Source organism: Lepidochelys kempii, chromosome 4, assembly GCF_965140285.1.
Source record: "Lepidochelys kempii isolate rLepKem1 chromosome 4, rLepKem1.hap1, whole genome shotgun sequence".
Classification (NCBI taxonomy): domain Eukaryota; kingdom Metazoa; phylum Chordata; order Testudines; family Cheloniidae; genus Lepidochelys; species Lepidochelys kempii.
Genome location: NC_136383.1, coordinates 26248406 through 26265847, shown reverse-complemented (window position 1 = coordinate 26265847; position 17442 = coordinate 26248406).

Here is a 17442-nt window from a genome sequence, read left to right as displayed (position 1 = left end):
GTGTTGAAAAATGCACGATCTCTTGTGCAGCACATGTTTGGTTCTTTTTTAAAAAAGATTAACTTTACTCTTTGGACTAATACTGGCAGTCTTCCAGGCAGCCAGCAAAATGAATGCTTCGGAGGCGTATGCAATATGTGCCTGTCGCATCCCAATTTAGGACTCAATTGTATGATTTGAAATAGTGCTAGATCTCTCATCCGCAGGCACTTTCATGAACTTGGAATTTAAAAACATAGATATAGATAGATTACATGTAGATCAACATTTCCAAACAAACAACAATTTGGAAAAAGATATGGATACCAGCTCTCACTCCTTTTGGTGCTAGCAGGTCACCTGACTATTTCAGAGACAAAACATAGTTTTATTGCATTACTGGCCTCTGAATGTGTAACTTTGAGTAGTTAATGAAAGTACACTAACAAGAACTATCCATAAAATATTCCCTATTTTTCTCAGCCTGACAAAGTAGTTGGGGACTATGCTGCTTTGTCAGTTGTGGAGTGAAAAGACTTTTCCCTTGAGTCAAAAAAACCTCTGTAAACAATAATTTCCGAATGTAATTAACTAGTTTTGAGTACTTATTGATGGAGTGTGACGGGGTGCACTCACCCCACACTGGACGGGGAAAGTTAACTCCTCATTGTGGGCTGAAGAACCCACGCCCCCACATCCCTACAGGACACGCTGCAAGTGTAACCCTACTATAAAAGGGAGCACCCCAACTCCCGTTCGAGTTGACCGCCAAGGAGGAAGGGTGCACTTCACAGGCCCAGCCAGGGAGCAGCTGGAACTCCTGAACACAGAAGCCAGAGGTGCCGAGATCCAGACAGATGCTCAGGTACCTACAGACACCCGAGAGGGATCGGAGTCGCTAGGAACTGCACATGCCAAGAAACCCAGAGACACAGACGATGCCCCAACTACTTCTCTGAGAGACATGGTAGGAAGTGGTCGGAGGGGGGAGAGCTAGCTATGGCCCTGTGGGTAGTGGGCATGTTTCGGTTGGAGCCCTGCTTACTCAGTGATAGCGTGTTAAGGCCCTGGGCTGGGACCTCACTGGACGGGGTGCCCCCACCCTGTTACATGGAGTTAAAAACAAATCAGATCTGACCAAAAGATTGTGCTTGCATTGATCATGTATCAGGGTTTAAAAGCAGAGCACAGTTTTAGATGGCAGTCCAATGTGCTTGAGAAACAAGGTGTAGTTAGAGTTCTTGCTGGAGAAGCTGGCATACAAATGTGCATTTTTTTTTTAAGCTGCTATGAAAATGGCAATAAGTGTCAAGTGTTATGAATCTTTTTCGACTGTTTATGCAGTGATCACCCCAACCTAATTCCCTGTTGGTGAATGCCATAAAGGAGCAGGGTAGATGACATTACTCTAGGTCTACTCCTTATGACAAGGTTAGATCTTTTAGGAGAGAAGGCCTACCCATCTGTGACCCTGCCAATTTCAGATTATAAACCATCAGGCGATCATGGTCATGTAGTTATCTACATGATTTACAAGTTTGCATCCTTTATTGAACATCTTTCACAGGAGCATAAATAACACTTCCCAATCATAGTTGAGAGTCAATTATTAGCCAGAACCTCTTTCCAAGCTCCTTGAAAGCCTCAGTCACTGCTGCTAGATCTGTCTCCATAGTGTTTGGGGGCTTATTCCTTCACCCACTTACTTCCCTGGTCCTTCTCGCAGGAACAGAGAGCAACAATACCCGAAGTCCAAAGGTGCAAACAATTCAATGTTTATTGGGGTGAACTTCCAGCAAGCATGATTCCAGTTTCCTTCCTTAGTGTCCCTCTTCCCAGCTCTGACACCACAGAGCCTTACACCTGTTTCTGTTCCCATTCCTGCCCTTAGCAAAACATGATTCCAATTTCCTTACTCCCATTCCCTGTTCCCATCTCCCCCTTTAGCAAAACATGATTCCAATTTCCCCACCCCCATTCCCACCCACTCACTTGCTGATTGACTGCAGACTATATAGCAAAACTTGAGTTCTGCTTAGCTATACCTTAACCAATCATTTTCCTGAAATTTAACTAACCAATCCTAACATATTGTAACATGATTATGTAACCAATTATATCCTACCACCTTAATTAGTTTACACCCAGCAAAATTAATTATAAGCAGACAGAAACAATCACAGAACCAGACAGAGATTATACAGACAAACAATAGCAAAGTGACAGGTTTCAGAGTAACAGCAGTTAGTCTGTATTCGCAAAAAGAAAAGGAGTACTTGTGGCACTTTAGAGACTAACCAATTTATTTGAGCATGAAGTGAGCTGTAGCTCACGAAAGCTTATGCTCAAATAAATTGGTTAGTCTCTAAGGTGCCACAAGTACTCCTTTTCTAATAGGAAAGTGGGAACTATAATGACAAAACAATACAGAAGTGAGGATTTCACATCCCAGCTATTGATAAGTGAGTTCTTGCCAGACAGGATGCTACCAAACTAAGTTTCCTTTTACATTTTCTAGGCACTTCCCTTTCTCTGGAGGTGATAGGCATTTTCAGGACAGGATTGTATTCCTAACAGCCCAATAGCACCTTATTTCAGTGTGACTAGTTTGGAATGTGAGGATGTGACCGTTCACTTCCCAGCTTATGGCTGCCTTGGTTGCTTAGCCAAAGGCCTTAGCCTAAGAACAGGGCCTCAGACTGTCACAGTAAGAGAAGGACCTTACACTGGCAGACAGTGATTTTGATTCTTTCTTTTATACCTCTGTAACTAGCCAAGTGATAAGAACACACCTAAATTCTTAGAGTATAGGCATTTACAGGCAGACCTGAATATCTATATCCTAACACACAGCAGTTGTCATGCTCAGGACATTGAGGCGGCAGTTGTCAGGATTCCTGAGAGAGATTCAGAATATGGCTGAGCACCTCCCATTTGATGGTCAGAAGCTCTTCTCCGGAACTACAGACTAGTCTCTGCACGAGCTGAAGGACTCCAGGGTAGGGTGACCAGATAGCAAGTGTGAAAAATCAGGACGGGGGTAGGGGGTAATAGGAGCCTATGTAAGGAAAAGCTCCAAAAATTTGGACTGTCCCTATAAAATCAGGACATGTGGTCACCCTACTCCAGGGCCACGTTGCGGTCTCTGGATATATACAACCCTACAGACATGAGGAAATTTAACAAGTCTCAAACTACCCAGAGATCCCACCTGGCTCAGTTCTATGGCTGTCACTGAACCACCAAACCCACTCAAAAAAGACAGGTTTCAGAGTACCAGCCGTGTTAGTCTGTATCCACAAAAAGAAAAGGAGGACTTGTGGCACCTTAGAGACTAACAAATTTATTTGAGCCTAAGCTTTCGTGAGCTACAGCATCTGATGAAGTGAGCTGTAGCTCACGAAAGCTTATGCTCAAATAAATTTTAGTCTCTAAGGTGCCAGAAGTCTTTTTTTCTAAAAAATGAAAAGGAGGACAGATTCCAGAAGAACTCCCACCCTCCTTCAGCTAGGAAACTGGTCTTCATATCAATTTGTTACAACTGAGGGAAGTCAGGAATGCTGCCTTCAGTTACTACCCCTCATCACGGGCAAATCAATCAGAAATCCTGATGGACAAAGTAGCTTGTGTGTTCTGTATCAACAGAGAGGGAGGAGCAAGATCCCGCCTCTCTGTCTGCCAAAGCTGTAACGTTTTGGAACTGATGTATAGCCCATCAGGTTCAGATCTCAGCCATTAACTTACCTCAAGTCCAGAATGTCAGTCAACATGCTCAGCAGGCACTGCTCATAGGACTATGAATGACCATCGGAATCTCAGATCCTTCATGGGATATTGTAGAGGTGGAAACTTTCACAGGGGGAACTATTCACTACATCCAGCAACAGGAAGTGCCTCTTATTCTGCTCAAGAGGAGGCCTAGGTCACCTCTTTTTGGGAGATGCCTTTCTCCTTTCTTGGACAAGGAGCCTGTTCTATGTATTCCTTCCAACACCACTGATTTTAAGAGCGATGAACAAGATCAGGCAGGACAAGGCCAGGGTTATCCTTATAGTACTGACCTGGCAGAGGTGAGCTTGGTGTCCTTACCTACTTCACCTGTGTCCCCAACCAGTGCTCAAGCTTCCAACCATCCCTCATCTCCTTTCCCAAGATGCAGGTTGCATGCTTCACCTCAACCTAGGGGTCCTCCATTTCTTAACATGGCTCCTAGTTCATTCACAGGATTACAATCCACCTGCTCGACAGGAGCACAGCTATTATTAGACAGTAAAAAGGAGTCAATTTGAATTACTTACCTTCAGAAATTGTGAAGAGGTTCAACCACTGGTGTCTCCGGCAGCACCTTGTGCCTGAATCTTTTCTGTCATCAGCCATCCTGGATTAATTGCTGGATTTAAAAAAGGGATTTATTAATTTAGCTCCATTGAGGCTCATCTGTCAGGTTGGCGGGAGGTTACCAGTGGAGTTCCTCAGGAATCAGTTTTGGGACCAATCTTATTTAATCTTTTTATTACTGACCTCGGCACAAAAAGTGGGAGTGTGCTAATAAAGTTTGCGGCTGATACAAAGCTGGGAGGTATTGCCAATTTAGAGAGAGACCGGGATATCATACAGGAAGATTTGGATGACCTTGTAAACTGGAGTAATAGTAATAGGGTGAAATTTAATAATAAGTGTAAGGTAATGCATTTAGGGATTAATAACAAGAATTTTAGTTATAAGCTGGGGACGCATCAATTAGAAGTAATGGTGGAGGAAAAGGACCTTAAAGTATTGGTTGATCATTGGTGGCTCATAGTCATCCTATGTGATATGGCCATGAAAAAAGCTAATGCGGTCTTGGGATGCATCAGGTGAGGTATTTCCAGTAGAGATAAGGAGGTGTTAGTACCATTGTACAAGGCACTGGTGAGACCTCACCTGGAATACTGTGTGCAGTTCTGGTCTCCCACGTTTAAGAAGGATGACTTCAAACTGGAACAGGTACAGAGAAGGGCTACTAGGATGATCCGAGGAATGGAAAACCTGTCTTTTGAAAGGAGACTCAAGGAGCTTGGCTTGTTTAGCCTAACCAAAAGAAGGTTGAGGGGAGATATGATTGCTCTCTATAAATACATCAGAGTGATAAATACCGGAGAGTGAGAGGAATTATTTAAGCTCAGTACCAATGTGGACACAAGAACAAATGGATATGAACTGATCACTGGGAAGTTTCGACTTGAAATTAGACGAAGGTTTCTAACCGTCAGAGGCGTGAAGTTTTGGAATAGCCCTCCAAGGGAAGCAGTGGGGACAAAAGACCTATCTGGCTTTAAGATTACACTCGCTAAGTTTATGAAGGAGAAGGTATGATGGGATAACATGATTTTGGCAATTAATTGATCTTTAAATATTCATGGTAAATATTCCCTGTCATAAATATAAAGGGAAGGGTAAACACCTTTAAAATCCCTCCTGGCCAGAGTGAAAAACCCTTTCACCTGTAAAGGGTTAAGAAGTTAGGATAACCTCGCTGGGACCTGAGCAAAATGACCAATGAGGAGACAAGATACTTTAAAAGATGGATGAGGGGAGAAACAAAGGCTCTCTCTGTGTGATGCTTTTGCCGGGGACAGAACAGGAATGGAGTCTTAGAACTTAGTAAGTAATCTAGTTAGATATGTGTTAGTCTGTTTTCTTTAAATGGCTGATAAAATTAACTGTGCTGAATGGAATGTAGATTCCTGTTTTTGTGTCTTTTTGTAACTTAAGGTTTTGCCTAGAGGGATTCTCTGTGTTTTGAATTTGATTACCCTGTAGGGTATTAACCATCCTGATCTTACAGAGGTGATTCTTTTTACTTCTATTAAAATTCTTCTTTTAAGAACCTGATTGCTTTTTCATTGTTTTTAAGATCCAAGGGTTTGGGTCTGTGTTCACCTATGCAAATTGGTGAGGATTTTTATCTAACTTTCCCCAGGAAAGGGGGTGTAGGGTTTAGGAGGATTTTTTTTGGGGAAAGACGTTTCCAAACGGGCTCTTTCCCGGCTATATATCTGTTAGACGTTTGGTGGTGGCAGTGATTAAGTACAAGGGCAAAAGGTAAAATAGTTTGTACCTTGGGTAACTTTTAACCTAAGCTGGTAAAAATAAGCTGAGGGGGTTTTCATGCAGGTCCCCACATCTGTACCCTAGAGTTCAGAGTGGGGAAGGAACCTTGACAGGCCCAATGGCCTGTGATGGGATGTTAGATGGGGTGGGATCTGAGTTACTACAGAAAATTCTTTCCTGGGTATCTGGCTGGTGAATCTTGCCCATATGCTCAGGGTTTAGCTGATGGCCATATTTGGGGTCGGGAAGGAATTTTCCTCCAGGGCAGATTGGAAGAGGCCCTGAAGGTTTTTCGCCTTCCTCTGTAGCAAGGGGCACGGGTCACTTGCTGGAGGATTCTCTGCTCCTTCGAGTCTTTAAACCACGATTTGAGGACTTCAATAGCTCAGACATAGGTGAGAGGTTTTTCGCAGGAGTGTGTGGGTGAGATTCTGTGGCCTGCGTTGTGCAGGAGGTCGGACTAGATCATAATGGTCCTTTCTGACTTTAATCTATGAATCTTGCTGTGATATCAGCTTTTCATTCCCCACTAGAGGGGCTTTCTGTTTTGCACGCCCTGTGCCCTCAAGAATTTTTAAGGGTCTGGGGAATCTTAACTTGGGAGTAAAGGATTCTGCTGCAATTTGGCATTTCGACCTGGTACTTGGATGCCTTACGGGACCTCCATTTGAATCTATGGCAACCTGCTCTTTCACTTAGCTATTAGAAAGGATGCCTTAATAGATAATCACTTTTAGAAATTGGAGTATTGATGGCAGACCTCCTATTTACAATGCTTTTCAAGGACAAGGTTTCCTGATGCCCGCAAACCCAAGCTTTTACCTAAAGTGCTACTGGATTTCCATTTTAACCAGTCTTTTCATCTCCTGGTAGCTTTTTCCTAAACCACATAAATCTCAGCAGGGGACTTCCCTTCATATGTTAGATGTATGATGGCATTGACCTTCTATGTGGATAGGGCCAAGCAATTTCAAAAATCACCTGGACTTTGTCTCCATCACAGAAAGATCAAACAGGTCAACAGTCTCTTCACAGAAATTGCTGAGATGGACCGCTGGTGTATTACTGCTTGTTATGATGCAGCTGGTTCTTTGCCTCCCCAAAGGATTATAGCACTCTTCCAGTTCACAAGCAACTTCTACAGTGTTTCTCAAAACCATTCTAGTGTCTGAGATATGCAGGGCAGATGCATGGCCTTCAGTGTAGTGTTTCCTTTGAGGTTTACTCTGTGTGTGTGTGTGTGTGTGTGTGTGTTGGGGGATGGCGGAGCTTTTGGAGGTCTGATTTGTTCCTGGATTCTCAGGTGACAGTGGTTACCAAAAGCACTGTATTGCCCTCACCCCTTTTAGAACCTAGCAGACGACTGCAATCTTCTTCAGCTCTGACCTTGCCAAAGAGGGTGGGAGCATGTAAGAGACACCTTTAAATTGAATTACTGAAGTGAGCTTTACGATGCAGGGGTAGGTTACGTTTTTTTTAGAGACCATTTGGAAATTAGTTTGTGTAGAATCCAGCTGCATGGAGCATACTACCCCAGTCCTTCAACACCTGCTTCCTTGTTAATGCATACTTTCATAGCCTTGAAGACTAGAAGGACCCCTTAGATAATCTATTGTGACTTCCTGTATATCACAGGCCATTACATGTCATCCAGATACCACTCTGTTAAGCCCGGTGACTGATTTGATTAAAGCATTTCAGTCCTTAGACTATAAACTGCTGTTTGCCATAGGCAAAGAACAGGAGAGACCAAGGTGCCACAGGTTGCTGCAATAACTGGGAATTGATTAGGTAAAATATGCCCAGGGAATTCATGCCTTACACTGCAGAGGATGATGAAGAAAAAACCCAGGTCACTGCCAGTGTGACCTCAAGGAAAATTCCTTCCCAATCCCAAACTGGCCATCAGTTTGACCCTGAGCAAGTCAGGCATCTAAGAAAGATCTGTACCTCCTCAGATCACTGGTCCGCTTTCTTAGATGCCTGACTTGCTCACATACTCATCTCCTGGTGTCCCATCTCCAGCTGTGCCCGCTATCTGATGCTTCAGAGGAAGGTGGAAAGAAAACAAACAAACCCATAATACATTTTGCCAATTGTGCATTGGAAGGGGGGGGTGGGCAGGTGTTTTTCTTACTGACTCCTGCAGGCAACTAGTTAAAGCTCTGAAACACGAGATATGATTGTTGTTAATGTCTTAATGCAGAGATGCAAGTGTTTGTTAATGTGTTGAGGGCAATGCAAGCAACCCCGTTTTCCCTGTGGCCCATGAATCCCCCACGTCCTTCACAGATCCCAAGGCCAGAAGAGACCACCAGGACCATTCCGCTTGACCTCTGCTCTCCCAGGCTGTGGCATTTCTCTTTGAAGCTGGATGGAAAGATATCTAGTCTTATTTCAAAGACTCCAAGTAATGCTGAGTCCACCACCTCCCCTGGTAAACTGTTTAAATGTTTAATTGCCCTCGCTTCTGGAAGCTGCTTTTTATTTCAAGGTTAGCTTTGTCTTAACTTCATCTTCCACCTGTTGGATCTCATTATGCCTTTGCCAGCAAGATTGAAAAGCCCTCCTTCTATTCAGATCAGTAATGTTGCTCTATCAAGGCCTGTATGGTTTGCGCTCTGGTTACCTAAGAATCTAAACAGCCATGTCAGTTGAGATCACTTAGGGTACTTGAGCCTAGTGCTCTAAACGTTTGGGGGACAGTGTTCTCAGTGGAGAGCTCTCTATTCTTCGGTTTTCTTCTCCCCGCACTGGTCACACAGAAACAGAAGTCCATCTGTACGGCATAATGGAGGACCCATCACTTTTCTCAGGGAAATGGACTGTTTTTGTTTATCCCCACAGAGGATGTGTTGGGTTCATTTTATGACCTCAAAATGGATGTTTTGTTTTTAGTGAGTGGAGAAAGAGATGACACTGCTTTTAGTAAAAAGAAAAGGAGTACTTGTGGCACCTTAGAGACTAACCAATTTATTTGAGCATAAGCTTTCGTGAGCTACAGCTCACTTCATCGGATGCAGTATCTCACGAAAGCTTTATGCTCAAATAAATTGGTTAGTCTCTAAAGTGCCACAAGTACTCCTTTTCTTTTTGCGAATACAGACTAACACGGCTGTTACTCTGAAAACTGCTTTAGTCTACTTCAGCTTCTCTTTTCTTTTCTCTACTCAGCTTCTTCATTTGCTTTGTGTGGCTGAGCACCAGGGTGCTGCACTTACTTGCATTACACAGATATATAGAGGTGATCTAAGGTCTCATGGCAGTGATGGTGGTGGGCTTGAGCAGCTGGCACTAGATATCCAATGGGAAGGGAAAGGCAACACAGCTGTATGGGAGGAAAGGAGAATGAATCCTGTATGGAAGTGGGTGGTTTATATTTTATTGGATCCTCTTCCTGGGTGAGAAAGAACAGCTGAATTTTAAAGGCTTGACTTAAACAGGTGAAGGGATGAATTTCAGGTCAGTTCTGATTTTATCTCAGAAAAGCAATTAACTTCCACCATTTAATTGCTCCTGGGGAGCTATTTATTCAGCTTCCTTCTGTTGGAATAAATATTTCTTGCAGGAAATCTTTTTGTGTTCACATATTTATAAGGAGCCCAGATAATATTGCACTTGCTGTGAACATAATGACGTGATTTTTCTCCAATTGCAATACTAAGTAATTGTTTTTTCTCTGGTGAGTAAATGGACACTTTTTAAATATTAAAGTACACAAACGTTCTTTACAGCTCTAAGTGCTATCACTGTATGTACTTTATGTGGAGGACTAGTTCTGAAACTAAGGGATCGGGTTTTAGGGTTAAAGCTGAACACCCTGATTTCTATCCTTCCCTAAGACCTGGATTTCAAAATTAAAGTTAAATTAAACCTGAATGAAAAATGTTGAAACACTTCCCCGTTGTGGCCAAATCTGGTTTCTTTAGCTTATCCTGTTTGCTGGTGACATTGCACCACTGTTCATCCAGAAGGTCAGTAATTCACATTTTCAGTGCTGGTTATGGTTCAGATAGTAAATAGTGGGGAATTTCAGAAATCCTTCAAGAACAATTATAACCAATGCTTAATGTTGTTAAAGCCTCTTCTGGAAACACCTGCGTGTCCTTCAAGGCTTAGAGGAGTAAACTAACTTGATTTGATGATGAAAGTAATTGATATGCCTTCCTTTCAATATTTTAATTCCCTGTTTTTCTTTTCACTTTTCATTCCACGTGGGGTTTGGTCTCCAATTTATTGGGGATGTGAGGAGGGAGAATGGTCTCAGGAAGAATAGATGGAAAAGCAAGATTCGATTGAAAGATTTTGGATTTGGTTCAGAAAAAATGGCTTTCTAATCATCCCTTATTCTGCAAGCCCTCCCTGCGTCAAATTCCCAGTAAGCTCAATGTGAAGAGGGCTTGCAAGAGTGGAGTCTTGAATTGCAAATCGTTTAAACTCATCCTCCCTTTCAAATTTTTTCATAACTCTGCCTTGTTAGGGCTTGTCTTCTCCTACTGCAGTTATGCAGTTTGAATACCCACCTGATAGGATGAAGTAGCTGATTATGAAATCTTGTTTCAAAAGATTGCACACTTCTGAGTGCTATTGTATGTATGAGCTTATGCTACATTAAGGTAGCTGCAAAAGGGATTTTAAAGAAACCCATGTAAAATACAGGCCAGTTCCATTTGCAAAGATACATGCAGTTATTGGCTCTTGGACAGAAAAGCTACCCGTAGTTAGTCTGCATGGCTGTATTATATAACATGAGATGGGGAGAGAATAGCTCCTATGCCATTTAACACTGTCTATACATGTCTGTAGTGTTAACTTCTCTCCCCCACACTTATCTGCTTTGCTAATAATCCTACATCCATCTGGCACTTGCTACTGCAGTCGAAATTCTGTAAGTGGTTTTGAAGCAAGGGAATTGCTCAAACAGAGAGATGATGCACAGGGCAGATGCTGCTGATTACACCTATATAAGTACCATTTGATACCATCAGTTTTACTGAATGTTCTTACCATACCTACATGAAGATAACTAACTAATCTCCAAGGTTTAAACTGTTCTCATGATTCATTCCCCTCATATTTCTTCCTTATTGTTTCAGTCCTGCAGCCCTGTTAGTTCATCATAATATAAAATTATTTATCAAATTGAATTTATGAAAATATTTTATTTGCTGACGATACCATCTGTGCAGGATTCTAATTCCTGGGTCTCAACTCTGTTAGAACTCCCCAAGTTCTAAAGATTTCTAGACCTTAAAAGTTAAAGTAATAGAGTTTTATATTAATGGCTAGTGGTGCCCAAACTGGCTTCTCATCAGAGTCCAAATTCTGCTACTCTTATTCACATTGAGTATTACATTGCTCTGGAGGTAGTCTAACTCATCTCAATGGGACTATGTGCATAATAAATTTATTTTAAAATAGCAAAATAAATAGCAGCAGTATCCTCATTCTAAAAGCTTGACTGAAGCATCAAGGCTATAAATGATTGTCATTTGCAGAAGGCTGAGTAGCGGGAAAACTTGCAACGAAACGTTAATTCTATAGCTGGATCACTTAAAAACTAAAAATCTTAAGTAACATACCAAATAAAAGAGAGAAAGGAAGAACATAATACAGGCTTCAATTACAATAGAATAATAATAATAGGCTTCTATTATAGTAGCACCTAGCTGCTCTGTAACTTGAGACAACCACCCGGCATACAAATGGTGGCAAGAGCTAGTAAGCCATACATCACTAGTTATAGTAATTGAGAATGCCACTGTGCCTCAGAATAACGACTTGTAAAGAAGGGCAGTTTTTGGTGGGAGAGAAGTAGTTTGGCATTTGGGTTTTAAAAGGGTGAAATAAAGAAATTGTAACTTAGGCTATGTCTACACTACCACTTATGTTGAGTATAACTTATGCCTTGCAGGGGTGTGAAAAAGCCATCCCCTGAGCGTCATAAGTTACACCCACCTAAGCGCCAGCGTGGACTGTGCTATGTCAGTGAGAGAGCTTCTCTCGCTTGCATAACTACCCCCACTCTTTGGGGGTGGATTTATTATGTTGCTGCCGGCTACACTAGAGAGCTTACAGCAGCACAGCTGCATCAGTGTTTGGTCTGTCTCTACAGAGGCCTGAATCACACTCCTGGTGCTAAATGTCACACTGCAGGACAACTGCACCCCGCCCTCCCCACCCCCGCAGTCAGTGGTCCAGCAAGGGCACTTATTCTCAGGTTTTGGCTCCCTATCCATTGCCTTTCTTGGGTGGAGATGCATGTTTCATTCCCTTCTGATGATGGTATTTCCCGGCTGCACGATTCTTTGCCTTCACTGTGTTGTTCCTGGCAAAGAGCACGCTCGCTTTTCTCTTCAGAGACTGCTAACAGAGTGGTTGTCAACAGTTAATACCACACAGTTCTTTCCATTGAAGCCTATTTTATTCTTAAGGTTAAAAAGCACTGCAAAAAAAAATATTAAAAACAATAGAAATCGACATGCATGTTACTAAGCTTACCCAATGCCATCCCAACTCCAACAGGGGCTCTAGCAGGAGCTAGTTTATCACAGCTTCAGCTCAGAGTGAGCACAGGCTGTTGGGACCTCAGTAGGCTTACTTGTTCCAACCCATCCCAAAGGATTGGGGCCTTCTCCAGACCAGGGCCTATGTCTGTTTCCCAGCTCAGGAATAAGGCCCTGAGTCTGTTTAAAATGAGGCTATTTTTTAAAAAAACTAGTCTGTTGGTGCCTGGAGAATCAACTGGGAACTAATACATACATACCTCTCTGGGGGTTGGCTTCAAGGGGCTGATAACAGAGGAAGTATGTTAGTATCTGCCCCCTTACTAGAAAATGTACATACAATGGCACAATAACACATACACAATTGCATTTTAATACAACGTACCCCAAAACTATTAGCCCATATTCAATAAGGTTTAATTTAATTCAATAAAGTTTGTTCAGGATCGTGTCAGTTTGTCACGCTGAGCAACTCTGAACTTTGGGAAAGTTCAGAGCGAGAGCTCCAGTATGTTTCTTGGGCATACTTCTAATTCATGTAAATTAATTCCAAAGATAAGTTACTAAGATAAGAACTTATCTAAGATAAGATAAGAACAGCAATGGGTGAAGAAACCAAAGCATGTCACGCTGTCCCATATTTTCAATTGGCAACATGCCTGGCTACATACTCATTGTATCTGTTTTGGGTTTGCAAGTCAAGGTTACAGATCGCTATCCCTTTGCCCCGGGTACATGGCTAAGTCGGTATGGGCGGAAGTATGTGTGCACTTAGGCAGAAGCTGTTTGAAAATTTGGGGCATATATGTGTGTGTGTGTCCACTATATGAGCAGGTGGGGGAGGATGACAGAGAGCACATAGCTGGAGGACAATTTTTTTCCCCCCCAGTACTGCACTGCTGTAGACATAATTTATGTTTAGTGAAAGGGCTCTGGGCTCCTAACCATATATAACTAAAATTGACAATTAAAAAAGGGTAATATACCCCCAAAAGTCCATTACTGGTCAACTGAAGTCTTTGATAGCTGGCTCTGCAGCATCTAATCAATAAAACAGCCATATAAACTCTAAAAGGAGAAAAGTAATAAAACATTTTTTAAGTTTAAAATTGCTTCTGAATTCTTCAGGCAGCCTTAATTAAAAGTATTAAATGCATTTAGACATCCCTTCCAAACATTACATGCATCTAAATTGTTATCCAGTGTAAAATATACTTATTTTAGTGAGCCTGAACAAAATGAAGTACAATAAAAATGTAATAGGCATTTGAACTCTCTTCTTTGTTTAAACGTTTAAAACGCCACAGAACAAAAAATAGCAACAGAACATAGCAGAAACACATTTCTGCTCTCAAGCATACATACAAGAAGCAGCTTCAGGGAGCATATCCATCGCAACGTAAATGTCGGAACATTATCACCCATGAGGAAGAGAAAGGGAGCTAAAGCCCAGAGCAGAGATCACATAACAGACAATCCCATAAATGCTATAGACCCCAGGAATTCAGACTACACAATACTTAATATTCTGTCCCAGGGGCATCTTTTCCTACTGCACATCTGCTTCATTTGAGTGTCTCAGACCAGCGTGGCAAGGCTTAGATCAGAAACATACTGAGCAGTGCTGACTGGAGCCGCCAGGGTCCCTTTTCAAGCGGGCGTGTGTGTGCGTGTTTGGGGAGGGGATATCACAAGTGTTCACAGACACAGGACAAAAATGAGCTGTGCTGCTGAGGGGCCGCTCTAAGTATCATTTTACCCAAACTGCTGCTCCCAGATTACGATAGACCGGCCACTTTTTTCAGACCACTTTAAGCACTAAATGCAGGACTATATTTCACAAAATATTTAAGTCCCTCCTGCATTTTTGGGGAGACTAAATTACAGCTGCACTTAAGCTTCAGTTAAATCCATGTCGTTCTCAGTCTGCTTTGCCTACTGACTCAGATTTTAGATGCTTTTGATGTTAGTTCATGTTCTCTACTTTGTTTTCAACAGGAGTCACTGGTGCCTGCAATTTATCGAGTTTTGAGTGGCTATATTTGAATAAGCTTCAAGATGAACACTTAGGGCTGACTGCAGCGTATATTACTTTTGATGTCTGGCAAGATGGCTTGTGGTCTGAGATGTTGTAGCAAAAATATTGTTTATCTGAATTTCGTTTCCTTTTAGGTATATTTTCTTTATACCAAAAGTCCCAGGCACCAATCCAGATTTGAAGACAGGCAAACCAAAAGCAAGAAAGCAATTTAAAACCGATTTTAATTATTGCTTTGGAGCTACAAAGCAAGAGGCCGGATTCCCAGCTGATGGAAATCCGCATCACTCCATTGAGGCCAATGTGTCTGGTCCAGTTCCTATCAAAAGCTAATTTCCTGGCCTTGTTATTAATCCAAGGCTGTTGAAGTTGTTGCATTGGAGCAGGTGCTTTATTCCCTTTTTCTCCTCCTGGGCAGAATAGTTTGTATATGTAGCTGACTGGGTAAAACTCTTGTCTTTGGGTTGGGAAGTTGTGGTTTCCTATATATTCAGTACTGACACTGCAGTGAAGCAAGTGAGGGAGGATTCCGCATCATTAGTAGTGCGGGCCCAGATCCGCAAACAGACTTAGGCACTGCGGTGCTCGGCATGGTAATGACTAGGAAATCACAAGAACAGCATTGTGATTCACAAAGCCTAAGTTACGGGGCTAGGCCCCCTATAAAACAAATGGGGAGAGACAGCACCTTAAAATGTGATTCACAAAAGCTAGTATGCTAGGTGGCAAGCTGCCTAACGTAGCCAATGGGAGATCCCAATGAGATGGGCGTGTCCTAAGTCCTGCCCCCATTGTGGAGTTAGGGCCCTAAAACCAGGCCACAGGAAGGTGCCTATCTTTGCTAGTGGTTCACCATTGGAGTCAAGGAGACTTAGGCACCTGCCTCATTCACATAAATCAGAGAAGGAGGAGGTAGTGATGCTCACCTTATAACTTTTAGCCCAAGAGTTAGGTCACTCACCTGGGATGTGAGAGACCTTGGTTCAGTTCCCTCCGCTGCCTGATGGTTGAAAGGATTTGAAGAGGGGTCTCCCTCAATCTCTGCTGTTTGAGTTGTGTTGTGATGATTGGGCTGACAAAATATATAAAATGATATAATAGGGTTGCCAACTGTCTAATCACACAAACCCAAACACTCTTGCCCGACCCCTTCCCTGAGGCCCCGCCCTGCTCACTCCATCCCCCCTCCCTCCGTTGCTCACTCTCCCCCACCCTCACTCGCTTTCACCGGGCTGGGGCAGAGGGTTGGGTTGCAGGAGGGGGTGTGCGGGCTCTGGGCTGGGGTTGAGAGTGTGGGAGGGAACCTGGGGCAGGGGATCAAGGCGCAGAGCGGGGAGGAAGGGGTGCAGGCTCTGTGAGGGAGTTTGGGTGCAGGAGTGAGCTCAGGGCTGGGGTAGGGGGTTGGGGTGTTGGCTCTGTGAGGGAGTTTGGGTGCAGGAGTGAGCTCAGGGCTGGGGTGTTGGCTCTGGGAGGAAGTTTGGGTGTAGGAGGGGACTGGGGTTGTGGTGCAGGCTCCAGCCCGGCAGCGCTTACCTCAGGCAGCTCCCGGGCAATGGCACAGCAGGGCTAAGGCAGGCTCACTGCCTGCCTGGCCCTGCGCTGCTCCCGGAAACAGCTGGCATGTCCCTGCAGGGGAGGGAGGGCAGGGAGGCCCTGTGTGCTGCCCCTGCCTGCAAGCACCACCCCTGCAGCTCCTACTGCCCGCGGTTCCCAGCCAATGGGAACTGCGGGGTGGTCCTTGCAGGCACGGGTATGGGGAAGCGCACAGAGACCCCCTGCCCCCCACCCTCAGAGGCCGCAGGGATGTGCTGGCCACTTCCCCAAGTGGCATGGGGCCAGGGCAGGTAGGGAGCCTGCCTTAGCACTACTGCACCACCGGACTTTAAGCAGCTAAAATCTCCCGGATTGGCTTCAGCAGCCTTCGGGAGATAGAACCCGATTCTGGGAGACTCCCGGCAAAACCGGGAGGGTTGGCAAACCTAACCTGTAATTACAAATGTTTTGGAAAATCGGTCAAGTTGTTTTCAATAACTGTTAAAAACAGGTGCAAGAAAACCAGGCAGAAACTAAATTAGTCCAAACAAAAAGGCCACACTGCTATAATTCAAGGACTATGTTGAAATCATGCTTGATTAAAAACAGAATATGTGGAACTGGAAATTAGTGAACCTAAACTGGCATGTCGGATATCAGGCCTAACTGGTGGACAAAATAATGAGGGGATGGGCTATTCCACCCACCATTCCCTTTGTGGATCCTTAAAGAAACTTTGGCGGGGGAGGTGGAATAAAGAAGAACAGACAGAGGCTACAGAAGTGAGCTGTGCCATCAAGGATGCGACCCCCACATTTCCTGGTATCCTGGGCCTTCGTCATTCGATCCCAAGGGATGTCCTGATCAGGCCAGAGAAAGGGATCAAGATAGTATCATCACCCTCCCACCAGCTCCAGCTAAATGCCAACCACCACCTAACATGAAACAGGCCTGGACTTCCACAGCAGCCGCTCCAGCTCATTTCAACCAACTTCTTCCCTTTTCCAGAAAAGGGCAGTTATTAGTATCTTTGATACCATCTAAGACACTGTCAGACAAGGAGGGGTTTTCCTTCTGAAATCCCTCTTGAGCTATTATTACTCCTGCTGCTTCCTCCTATAAGACTTTAAACTCTGGTCACTTCTGCTCAGCCGTGCATCTTGTTGATATTTAAAGATCTGCTGGCACTTTCCCAATGCCCTGGTCAGCAATCATGCTCTAAATAAAGCAGATCCTAATGTCCAAGGTGAAATGTAGCTGGCAACATTTTTATCACTGCTCCATCTAGCCCTG